The following is a 10,784-nucleotide window of genomic DNA, read 5'->3' on the forward strand; positions in this document are numbered from 1 at the left end:
GTCTTAACCACTGGACTGCCAAAGAAGTCTAGGTTTAAACATATATCTTAATTATAAAAGCAGAGACATTACTTTGCCAACAAAGGTTCATCTAGTCCAGGCTATGGTTTTTCCTGTGGTCATGTTTGGATGTGAGAGTTGGACTGTGAAGAAGGCTAAGCACTGAAGAATTGACGCTTTTCAACTGTGGTGTTGGAGAAGACTCTTGAGAGTTCCTTGGACTGCAAGGAGATCCAACCAGTCCATTCTGAAGGAGATCAGCCCTGGGAGTTCTTTGGAAGGACTGATGCTAAAGCTGAAACTCCAGTACTTTGGCCACCTCATGCGAAGACTTGACTCATTGGAAAAGACTCTGATGCTGGGAGGGGTTGGGGGCAAGAGGAGAAGGGGACGACAGAGGATGAGATGGCTGGATGGCACCACCGACTGGATGGATGTGGGTGTGGGTGAACTCCGGGAGTTGGTGCTGGACAGGGAGGCCTGGCGTGCTGCGATTCATGGGGTCGCAAAGAGTTGGACACGACTGAGCGACTGATCTGATCTGATCTGATCTGATAGTTATATTACAGAAAATAGAGACAATAAGAAAAACCACTCACAATCTCCCAAATTTCATTTTTTGGGTGTTTATCAAGTCTTTTTTCAAAATGCAGTTTTTTCCTACCTAGAATTACATCACATGTAACAGAATGCCATTTTTCGGAAAACTATCTCTCCCCCCAGCCCCCGCAACTAGCAATGAGTAAATTTTCCTTTCTGTTTCTAATGTCTGTGACTACCATGATGTTCTCTTGTATAGATACAACATGATTTACTTATTAAACATCCAACATTAGCACATTTTCCTTGTTGTAATAAATACGGTGATCCTGTGAAGAATACCTTCACACATATAGTTTTTTTGGCATTTAGTGTTATTTCCTTAGAATAGATTCCCAGAAGTAAGATTACTGGGTCAAAAGATGCAGACGTTTTTTATGGCTTTTAATACATACTGTAAAATTGCTTTTCAAAAGGGTTACATTAATTTTCAAGGCCACCGGCACTTCTAAGAATATGCTTCACCACACAAATCGTCAACACAGGTGCTATTAAGAATGCTAATCGATAAAATGTTATGCCCTCGTTGTTAAAATGTTGCATTTTTTGACCCTCATAAAATGAAAGTTTGTTGAAGAATTAGTCTCTAAAGCAAAACTTTTTTGGGGGGAACATTTTTATTTCCGGGAAATAAGAAATTTTCACTTGAGAAAACAAGAAAAAGAACACATGTTGTTACAACTGGAGCAAAATTCACTCTGACAGTCAACTTGGTGTCAAAATACTCAAACGAGGACCCTGCGCAGCTCCTGCTAGTTGTCACCTACGGGTAGAAAAGGACAAAATAAAATGTAGAGGATTGAAAGGTTCTCACTGCAAACTGTACAAGATCCACACAGAGGGGTTGGAGCTCTGCTTTTCATTCAACTTTTCTTCTTTTTTTTTTTTTTCAAACTTGGAGCTTTCAGCCCTCTCCTTTGTTTCCGGTACTACCTGTCCACGTGCACAATTCCTGAATTTTTCTGCGACGGGGCATTTTCATCTTTGCCATTTCCTCTGGCTTTAGGCTTCTCTGTGCAGTGTGTGTTGGTTTTCTAGGTGTGGATGGATTTGCAGAGAAGCTGCAGCGGTGTGTCTGTCCCTCCCTTCTCCCTCCCAGGATGGCCCGTAACCCGCTTCTGGGTTCTCTCTCCGCGACTGAAACCTCGCTGGTCTCCTCGTCTTGCACCGGGCGTGAGTGCGGTGGACGCTGGAATATTCGCTCGGGAAAGCCACGAATGTGAGCCCAGGATGGAAGCAAACTTGGCTCGCCTCGCCCTCCGAGCAGGCTCGCCGAGGATCAACGTTTCTCTAAGATTTTGCTCGGCAGCCTCATCCTGGGACAGGCATCTATGAGTCATCGGCTCTGCGGGTCACATGGCCAACGTGACCAAAATAAAGTTTCAGTATTTTAAGCCGCTAGAAAAGGGGACAACGGAGCACACCGGGGGCGGGCGACAGCGGTCACAGGCTGGCCGGGCACCCGCGCGAGGGGCCGCGGCGGCGCGGGCCGAGGGGGCGGGGAGGGGAAGGGGCGGGGCCTGGCTGAGACGCGCCCCACCCCCCACGGCCCGCAGCGACGCCCGGACTCCCGGGCCGGCGGGCCGGCCGGCTCCCGAGCGCTGCGACCGGCGGAAGCCAGCCCCGAGCCCCCACGGCTCCCGCTGCTCCCCGGAAGCGGGAGGCTGAGGGATCCCGGAGATCCCGCTGCATTCTCCACTGCCACCGGGACCCCACGCGCCGGCAGCGGCTTCCCCGGGAACGTCCTTCAGCCCCGGGAGCACGCGGGAAAAGCCCCAGCGCGCCAATGAACGAGCGCCTTCCTCATGACGGTCACGCTCGGGGGCGGGGCTTCCCTTCGCCGCTCCCGAGTTCCGGGAACCCCCTTTGATTGGTCTGGACGGTCTGGGAAACACTGTAGGAAGGCCCAATCAAAATGCCACGTCTCGGCCTCGAGGAAATATTCCGTGTCGGCCCCTTTCTGATTGGGCAGTTGTTTCGGGCTCTGGCCACTGGAAAGCTTTGTTTAGGTCTGGAAGGCGGGCTTTCCTGGGAGTGGGTGGGGAGGGGGCGTTGAGTCTTGACCAATCCTTTCATTCCGTTGGGTGGTGACCAGCCAATGGGCCGGATGGATAGGACGCTCCTCCCGGAGAGTAGTGAGACCCCTGGTGCGGGGCGATTGGTGGTGGGAGCGATGAATGGCAGCCGCGCGGCCCAACGGGTGCAGTGCGTGGGCCGCGGGGCGGGGCCAGGGCGGGTGCGCGGCGGCGGCGGGGTGGCTGGGCCGGCGGCGGCGGCGGTACGAGGCGCGCGCTCGGGGTCCCGGTCGCGAGGAGGAGGAGGATGTGGCGCGCGGAGGGGAAATGGCTGCCGAAAACAAGCCGGAAGGTAAGAGCTGGAGCGTGAGGGGCTGGGGGTGGCGCGGCGGGCAGCGGGACCCGGCCCCGCCGGACATCCCGGGCATCGGCGGCGCCGGGCGGGAGCGCGGGGGCGCGGCGGCGGCGGCGGCGGCGGGCGGGCGCCCCGGGCCGGGGAGGGGGCGGCGGGTGGGGGGGCGGAGCGCGGCCGGGTCCTGAGGTGACTCGCGGGGCGGCGGAGCGCGGCGCCGCACACCCCCACCCGGGGGCGGGCTGGGGCCGGAGGGGCGGGGGGCCGGCGGGCGGGGGCCGGGCCCAGCGAAGAGGAGGAGCCGCGGAGGGAGGGCCGGCGCCTCCCCCACCCGGACCGGGCATCCCCGCCGCTCCCGGGCCCGGCGCGGCCCCCGCCCCCCGCGCCGGTGGGGGCCGCGGGGCGGAAAGTTTATCCTCCTCAGGCCCCCTCCGGCCTCGCGCCCCGCTGCCCCGGGCCGGTTCCCGTCGGGGCACGGCCGGCGCTCAGCCTCGCCGCCTCTGGCTCTCGGCGGCGGGGCCGGGCGGACTCTGTCCAGCCTCACCCTGGAGCCCCGTGGGCGCCTCCCAGAGCCGGCGGGGTCCCCGCGCTTCTCCCCACCAGGGGGACCCTCTCCTGCTGAGCGTCCCCGGACAGAAGGGCCTCGTGTGACCCCTCCCCCTTTCCTTCCGGGGAGGGGGCCTGCGCAGCCCCTAGCAGTCGCTCCCATCCCACTCTTGCCCTTGCGCCCCTCGCAGCCAGGAGGGTGGGGTCTCCGATGCTATGGCGAGTGAGGCTCTCCATACTCCCTTGCCCTTTACCTTCTGTGACCCTGATCCTTCTCTGGCAGAGGGGTCCGCCTCATCCTCTCATCTTCTGTGGAATCTTTGGGGCCTCTGCACACCATCTGTTGACCCTTTTGCCAGGACAAGGGGACTCGGGCTCCCCTTGTTCTTCTCCCTCTCCCAGTGGGTCATAGGGGCCTGGGCAGCTCTGAAGTCATTTCTAAATAGGAAAGCAGACACTTCTTACAGAGGAGGCATCCTCTCCGCACACTTTCCTGGGTTGGGGTGAGCTCATTTCCTGAATACCCTTTGAGTTGCCCTCTCTCTCTCTTTTGGGAGGAACTGGACATTCCAGGGCTCCTTTCCCCCTTTCTCTGTCTCCCCTGTCGTGTCCCTCTCCTTGGAGTTCCTCCTCTGGGTGAGGGTTGTTGCCCCATCAGATGTAGGGCAGGGCTTCCAGTACCTGTGCCTGGTACTGGAGTGAGAAGGGGTCCCAGCAGCAAGCCTGTGTCTGAGGGAAACGGGTCTGCTCTTGCTTCCAGTTTACTCTTGCTCTTAGGTGGGGGAAGCATTCATCTATTGACACTGCCCCACCCCCCACCTCCCCCAGGAAGAGGTTCCTGTGCCCTTGGCTTTGGGTGTTCATGATTACTGTCTTCTGTGCACTGAGAACCAGACTTCGTACATCTTTCATTCAAGAGACTTTGAACCTTCCCTGGAAATAAACTTCCCATTTCTTTTTTAAGAGAACTCATATCCTCCTTATGGCTTCTGTTTCCCAGTCAGCCATATTTAGTGAGCCTGTTACCTTGACTTTTTCTAATTTTCTTAAATTGTATTCATGTTGGCTGGGTAAGAAGAAGCCATATGCCTTTCCATCCAGAAAAGGGAGTGGAGACACCCATGTCGCCCACATGCCATTCAGGAAGAGGTTGCTAGTGGGCTCCTTGTTGTACTAGAACCTTCCTTGGGTCCTGGTGTTGTCTCTTGTGGGATCCAAACATTTCTTTCGAGCTTACAGGTTTCAGGGAAGGGGAAATGGAGAGGCTTTCTATTTTTTTGTGGCTTTGGTTCTCTTTTGGCAAAAGAAAAAGGATACTATGCATTTGTTTATATTTACACACATACAGGCAAATATTTATAGGTGGAATTACATCCATTACGTTTATACAGGAAGTTGAAAGGGTTAGATGACTATCTCTACATCTTGGGTGTATATGGAGACTTTAATGTGTAAGGACATAGATATGCATCACGGTTGTTGGGAACTCTTCAGCTTAGAGGAATCTGAAGACTCATTGATAAATGGCCACTTCTTGCCGCTCTTTCCTCTGTCATTTGTACTGGACAGAATAAGCAGAATGACATCCTGAATGTTCACCAGGTCCCTGAACAGGCAAAGTGTAGAGGGCTCGCCCCTGCCCGCCGTGACTTAGGCGTTCTGAATTTAAGTGATCATCCCTGCTTGATCCTTCACAGGGTGAAAAGTTCTCATCTCTACTTCTTTACTGCGGTGTAGGAGAGAGAGATTTCCTGTATTTTGGGGCAAAGGATAGGAGCGGGGGAGAGGAATATGTGTTTCTGTGACAGAACTAGGAATGAATAGCCGTAAATATGTCACTGTTTTATTTTGGCCATTTAAATAATTGAGAGAGGTTGAGCATGCTAGGAAAAGGTACCTTTGGGAGGGCCTGTGACACTTTGTGAGAGGGTGGGAGGGATGATCCTCCAGGTTTTCTGTGAGCCGCACAGTTTGTGTATTTGGCTGGTTCCCCTTGGCTCAGGGTCCCTCCCTTCTGTAGCTCCAGTGGTTGCTTCTGCCTCGTTCATCAGCTGAGTCTTACTTTGGGACAGGCTGAGTATGGAGCCTCATCACCGCCATCCCCCTGCCCCAGCTCTGTCAGGGTTCTGCACTGGGGGTCCTTGAAGAGCTCTTCTAGTGAGGAGCCCTTCCACCTGGGTTACTGAGTCTGGAGGCAGTTACCTGGAGGATGGCTCAGCATCAGTCGTTGACTTCACAGCCTTGCCCCTCAGTCTGTATTGAGCTCTCCAGTGGGCATCATACTCAACGTCTGACAGTTGTGCTTTTGACCTCAATTTCCTTTTTTTTTTTTTTATTAATTTGGTTTTTAAAAGTTTTTGTACTATTTCTATTCTGCCTGCCTCTATATTCAGTTGATGGAATTGTGTATTTTTAGGATATAGTATTAAGGACCGTGGGAAAACAGTTGACTACCTGCTGTCTGTGTTGGCGTGTTCCCAGCAGATTCCTCTCCCTTCCAGTGCTGGATCTTCTCCTGCCCTGCCCAGTAACGCTGCCTGCCTTTTGGAATTTTCCCTGCCCTCTGGGGTGCTCCATCTGTGGGCAGTAGGAGGAAATTGCTAAAGTTAGAGGAACACGCTCGAGGTTAGTGTGCGAAGTTAGGTTCCTTTCTGTGAGTTTAATGCGCTGGTGCTTTCTGTGAGACCTGTCCTCACAGATTATTAGAGCTCAGCTTCTCTGTCTTCCCCTTCCAGTGCACCGTCAGGCTAGACGGGTTCTGTCCTCTTATGGACCTTTCTTATGTCTTTCTGTTAGAGCATCCCTCGCCCCTCCCCTGCACCCCTTACCCCTCTGCCCAGCTGTCTGGACAAAGGTGGGTGACCCATGGGACATGTCTTCCCTTGCCTTTTGGACAATCTGACTTATCCTGCTTCTGGGAAATGTTGAGTTTCTCCATCCATGTTCAGTGGCTTCAGAAGGTTGACATGTGCGCAGCAACCTCTACTCAAGGTCAGAGTGGGTCAGGTTTTTCTTTTCAAACAGGTAGGGTTGCTCTTGCCTCCTCTCTGAGACATCTTTATACATCCTGCTCATCCACGTTTTCTGTTTCTTTAGTTTTTAGGCTTTCCTCTTAAAATAACCTGTTTGTTAGAGGCATGTGGCGTTATTTAGCTCTGTTTATGCTGGGTGTGGCCCCCGTACCTGGGGGATTGTATTTCTTCCGGCCTGCTTCTCAGTGCGCGTCTTCTGGCTGGATGTTGCCTCCATTCCTCCTTCCTCTGGGCCAGTCTCCGTTTCCTTTCTCCTGAGTTTTGGGGAAGCACATCTTTGTGTGCAGATGTACGTCTTTCCAATTTCCTCATGGAAAAAACAACAGAAGGTGACTCTCACGCGTCCTCTTCCTTTCACTTCCTGATTGTGCCTCTTGCCTCCTTTGTGGGACCTTTGCATTTGGCCTTTTGGACAGAAGTTGTCTTTACATCCATGTTCCCATCATTGAGTGTGTTCATCCTAGAGACCTTCAGTGAGCTGGTATTTCATGCAGGAGTGTGTGTCTGTGTGTGTGTCTGTCTCTGTGTGTGTGTGTGTCTGTGTTGGGGGGGTGAGGGTTTATGTGACTCTATTTGAGACCATAGGGGTTTCCTTTACGTTTTAGTGAGCATGACATTTCAGTTTGTCTTACACTTGTCTTTTTATATATTCGTGCAGGGAATTCTCTTGTGAACTTTAATTTTTTGGATTGTAATCTTACAAAGACATACTCTAGCAGTGTACTATCCCATTGAGCTCTTCCCCACCCCTGCAGGAGTGGGGGTGGTGGAGAGGGTGGAGGGCAGACTGGGAGAAGCACTTAACAGCTTTCCTTCAGACAGTGTGTGGGGTGTATGTGTGTGGGTGTGGGTGTGTGTGTAGAAAAAAGTAGTCAATCTTCGTTCTGTCTCGGTGTAACTTCCAGGTCATTTAGATATATGTTGATGCTTGTGTAGCATTTGAAGAGCAGCATAGTAAGTATTGTAGAGAATATGAGATCATAGATGTCCTTTATAGAAAACAGTGATAGAATAAGAGAGAGAATATTCTCTTAAGGTTAACATTTCATATCATCAGATAGTAAGGAGTGTATGAACTGTCACATTTTCACTACCAGAAAGTGTTGTATCTAAATTTTGTGCCTAATTCTAGTGACTGTTCTTAGGCCAGGTATCTGGTATACTTATTACAGTTTTTATTTATTATGTGATTTAATTCTTTACACTTTTTAAAGGTATTGTTATTTGTACCTTTTCTTTATTTTGGTCAATAGCTTCAGTGTTTTGGGGTATAGGTTTGGTGTATATAGTGGTGACAGTAATAATAAAGAATTAACCTGAAATGTACTTCTTCTTTCCCTCCTATGTTAAACCAGATTTCCCCTCTCCAGTGTCTGTAGAAACCAATTCTGCTAGTATTTCATTCTTAGGAAGAGCTTTTGTGTAAGACTCTTGTAGTATGGGGTCCTTTATCCATGTGAAGATGTGACTGAATATTTTTTGTGGTGGCAGGTGATGTGTGTTTCTTTTGAATTTCCATTATCACAGACCATTTTCTAAAATGTTCTGTATCTTCTAGAATCACTTACCATGACCTTTTTTTTTTTCTTTTGATGTTCTGGATGACTTAAATCCTACCTCCCTTTTTTCCCATAAGGTTTCTTTATTGCCCTTCTCATCATTATTTTTAAAAAAATATTTGTAGATCTGCTGTATTTATAGCCTTTCTGTCATTAAAGAGGGATGCCCACAATTCTTTTTGTCCTGTAGTGAGAGGCAGTGCTACTTCTTGGTAGGGAGATTGGGATTTAAGCCACAACGTAAGGGGTGATGGTTGCATCTGTGACTGGACAGCATCCTTGGTGAAACACTGTGTCCTTCCAGCGCCTGGGCCTCCCCATGTGGGATTTTGGAAATTTTTCTTTTTGCTACATTTAGCCAACTTCCTTCAGTTTCTTTGGCTTGATAATGATACATTTCTTTGGGTAGAGCCAGCAAGTCTAGACTTCATCTGGGGCCTTCATCCAGGAGGTGGTGTGGGGTCTTGAAATGTCACTCTGCCTTTTACAGTACTGTTTCTGTGGTCTTTGGTGTCTCTGAGGGTGAGGGTAAGGAGTGTCCTGGCTCCACTTCTCTGTCCATAGAACATGAGTTAGAGTGCATGGTCACTCACGCCCTGTTCTGCATTACAGCATGTGATGGCTCTGTCTTGTCTTTTTGTTTATTTTCAGAAAATCTAATCAAGTTCAGGATTTAGTTGATCAGATGTCGTCAGATCTCTATTTTGTGCTATCCATGGATGTCGTGGCCATCAGTCCTGTGATTAACATGTATTGCTGTTCTGTCATTAGAAAGGGAAACTTGTAGACATGTGGATGGTCTTCCATCCCATAATATTTGTCATGTGTTTGTAAGGAAAGTGTTTCTCTGTATATATTGACAGTAGACAGCAATCCTCGATTTTTTTATGTGATGGGACAAAGTAAAGGGTGTTTTTTTCCTCTCCCCTATCAGTATGCTGGCTGTGTATTTCTAAGGTTCTGTTGCGTCTTTCTGCTTTGAATGGCATTGCTTGTAGAAGGTCATGGGCCTCCTTGTGTAAAGATTGGTAATGCTTCCTGAGCATTTTTTAGTTCATTACCTTGGACTAAAAAAGAAATATTATGTACCCCGCTGCAAAGAGAGGCCAAGTGTCAGCCACATTACTTCCCTTTTTTTTTTTTTTTTAATTAAAGAGGGTTCATTTAGTTTCAGCCAATTGACATCTTGTAAGATGTATTTTTGAAATGGTTCTTGTGTGTTTACCCCAGTGTTCTGCTCACTCTTGATGGAATTGCATGTTCTGTCATACATGAGTCCCTTGCTTATTTGGAAAAGTGCAGTCACATTTTATTTACTCCTAAGATTTAGCAAGGCCCTTCGACAGGTAACCAACACATGCCTTTCTGAGACTGTTAGCAGAGGGTGGCTGCGAGGAGAAAGATGTGCTGGGTTGGGGCTGATTCCCTGCTCAGTTCTCTGCCATGTGGTTTTGTAGTTACAAGTGCACATAGTGATGTGCCTTGAAATAAATGTTCAAGGCTGAGTTCGGAACAGTTTCAAACATGCTATCACCTGGACGCTAATTAAGTGGCATTAATCTCACCCCCGATCTCACTTCTTAATATCATCCAAATACCCCCTTTCCCTTTCTCTCCCACTGAAATCTAAAACCAGCAGTCATAACGAATCCCCGAAAAGGAAGCCACAAAGGCTAGCTCTGACCCCCTTCCCTCTGGCTCAGCTGCTGGCTTTGGGCACTTTGTCAGTTGCTTCTTTTTGCATAGACAGGCTCTGTTGGGGTGAGCAGGTGATGTGGAGCGTTCAGTCATTTAACAGACCAGGCCTGTCTCTCCAGTCTTTCCTTATCAGTTACCACAAGGTAAGATCATGTATTGAGTCACTTAAAAACACTTGCTAAGTGGATGATCCTTCCTCCTTTATTTCTGCCTAGCCGTTAGAATGAATACTGGAGTTAGTCTTCTCATGGGACTAGTGAATCGCTGGTCCCTGCTTTTGTGTCTAAGATCCGTGAGAAAAGGGGGCGCTGACTCCCCAAAACTGGAGTCTGACCCTTCAGGACTCGGACCTTCTCTCCGGAGCCTGCACGTTACTGCGGAGGTGATTTATACTTCCAGCTAAATCTAGTATCTCTACCAAGTGGTAAACCAGTTATTTAAGTTTACATTTAGCAGTATGTGTCTGTGTTACATTAGAATGGTATGCAGCTACAGCCAAAGACATTCCTGCAACTAGAAAACAAAAAATGAAAAGAAAGAAAGCCCTTTTCTCTAGTTTTGAAAGCCAGGTTCTGTTTTTTTTTTTTCCTTCATCAGAGTTGATTTAGATGGTCAGAAAGCATTTCTGAGGGTACAGCAGTACAGTCAAGAATTAGTCTTTTTAAGACTTAAGATTTGGCTTTTAATGCTTATCTGAAAAGTTCTTGAGGATGTATGTGCCCCACTGGTTTTCTGGGGCACATGGATATCAAACCATTTGGAAGCAATAAAAAGAAATTGTTATAAAGTGGGAAATTATCAAAGAGAAAAAATGTGATAGTGAAGAAATTACCAATTACATTAAAAAAAAATAATCTTAAAATGATGACTGTAAGTATAAATTCAGGTATCCTAAGGAAAAAATGGATTGTTGGTATGATTACCATGTTGAAATCTGCAAATATACTTATTGTATGAGAGAAACTCCCTGAAATTGGGATGC

General features: G+C 49.0%; 1 long non-coding RNA gene across 1 annotated transcript; it reads right to left on the reverse strand.

Annotated features, from left to right (window-relative positions):
• Positions 1 to 1,198: 1,198 nt before the first annotated feature.
• LOC147356569 (uncharacterized) lies at positions 1,199 to 2,361 on the reverse strand. Its single transcript, XR_015143339.1, has 2 exons — positions 1,534 to 2,361; positions 1,199 to 1,363 (listed from the first exon to the last, which is right to left on the reverse strand). It is a non-coding gene; the product is annotated as an uncharacterized LOC147356569 (long non-coding RNA).
• Positions 2,362 to 10,784: the final 8,423 nt, after the last annotated feature.

The sequence above is a fragment of the Bos grunniens genome, chromosome 16 (assembly GCF_055505025.1).
Source record: "Bos grunniens cultivar Pamir isolate PY7600 chromosome 16, Bosgru_T2T1.0, whole genome shotgun sequence".
Classification (NCBI taxonomy): Eukaryota; Metazoa; Chordata; class Mammalia; order Artiodactyla; family Bovidae; genus Bos; species Bos grunniens.